This window comes from Penaeus monodon, chromosome 31, assembly GCF_015228065.2.
Source record: "Penaeus monodon isolate SGIC_2016 chromosome 31, NSTDA_Pmon_1, whole genome shotgun sequence".
NCBI lineage: Eukaryota > Metazoa > Arthropoda > Malacostraca > Decapoda > Penaeidae > Penaeus > Penaeus monodon.
Genome location: NC_051416.1, coordinates 28499155 through 28500732, shown reverse-complemented (window position 1 = coordinate 28500732; position 1578 = coordinate 28499155).

Genomic DNA, 1578 nt, shown 5'->3' with positions numbered 1-1578 from the left:
TCCTCCGCTGCAGTTCCCGCTGCGACCCGAGGCCCCGAGAGCGCCCGGGCGTCCCAGACTCGCCCCAGCGGCTTTCTGGTCAGCCTCCCATCTTCCCAAACTAAGTATCATCTGCTTACTTCTACCATCTTTCTCCGGCGAGGAGAAAAAGGATCTTCCCTGATCTCTAAATATCGCTCTCCGTTTTCTGTGAACTCTTCGGCCGTGTGAAAAAAGAGAGAGGAAAAAAAACAAAACACTGTCGCGTCTGACCGCCCCTTATTCGCCCCACTCCAGTCCTTTCCCTTATTCGCCCCTTTCCCTTATTCGCCCCACTCCAGACCCATCCCTTATTCGCCCCACTCCAGACCCATCCCTTATTCGCCCCACTCCAGTCCCTTCCCTTCATCTGACACTCATTTGATTCGATGTTTCATATAGGTATTGGGTAGCTGTATGCGATCTCTGTTGCTTTATTCATTGAAATGTTAGTTTATGTGTTGTTTCCCAGACGGTAATGAGCTACTGTAGCTATGATATATGAGCTTCTTCGGATAAAAAATAATAAACTTGCTATGCAGTTGTGCGCAGAGAATATTTTGCTAGATGTACATTCCATAGTATCTATAGATGAGAAGATATCTCTGGACTTGTCGAGTTTTGTAATGGACAGAGGATTTATTACATTCGTGATCAATTGCAAATCGAGATGAGGCACTGGCGTTCGGATCAGAAATTGCGCTCTCTGTCGGGTTTGTGGTTAACCTGAATCATCCCTTTACAGAGCGACTTGTTTTGCATTCCTCTAGCGAGAACGGCCGTACTGTCTCGATTTTGCAGAATTTGTCTAGTCATGGACGTTGCTGATTATTTATATTCATAAGCTAACGACAGTAAATCGCTAAGTTGTGTTAATGTTTTAGAGATTATTATTCTAGTGAGGGAAATTTATCAAAAAAACGATAGAGAAGCCTTTATTTTATGCATAACTAGGTAAGTTTGTTCTGCCTGGTGCAGAGATGTCGAAAACCCCGGATGTCCGAAGTTGCAGCGCTCCCGAGGTCCGCCGCGAACCGGATCCTCGACGAGGGCGCGTCCAGCCGCGTCTCGGCCGCCGGAGGGGCTTCCTCCTCAGGGGCCCGAGGCGCGGGGATTGGCGACACGACCAGAACTCGAGTACGGGTCTCGGGTCCTTGAAGAGACGCCGGAGGGATGCTGGACGGTTTGGGCCAAAGACGTGTGTTGTCAGTGAAAACGAGCTCCTTTATATACCTTTAGATATTTACATACGTGTATACAACCAGTAAAGCTTGGTCGTAAGAAACTACAGTTAGGGAACTTCGAAAGTAATATTACTCATTAGTCTGTGTATTAGACTACAGAAGACCCCGTTTTCCCTAAGGTATATCAAGCAGTTGCGTGACATACTGTGCGTCCCAGTGCTACTACCGTGCACTGGTGGACGAAAAAGAAAAGACTTACTAGCAAAGGAAGTGTGAGCACACATACATAGAATTCTCTTGAGGTGACAAAGAAAATGTCGATTTTTGAGCCTTCTAAATATGAAATGACGGTGTCCCAGTGCAATAAAGGACTTAT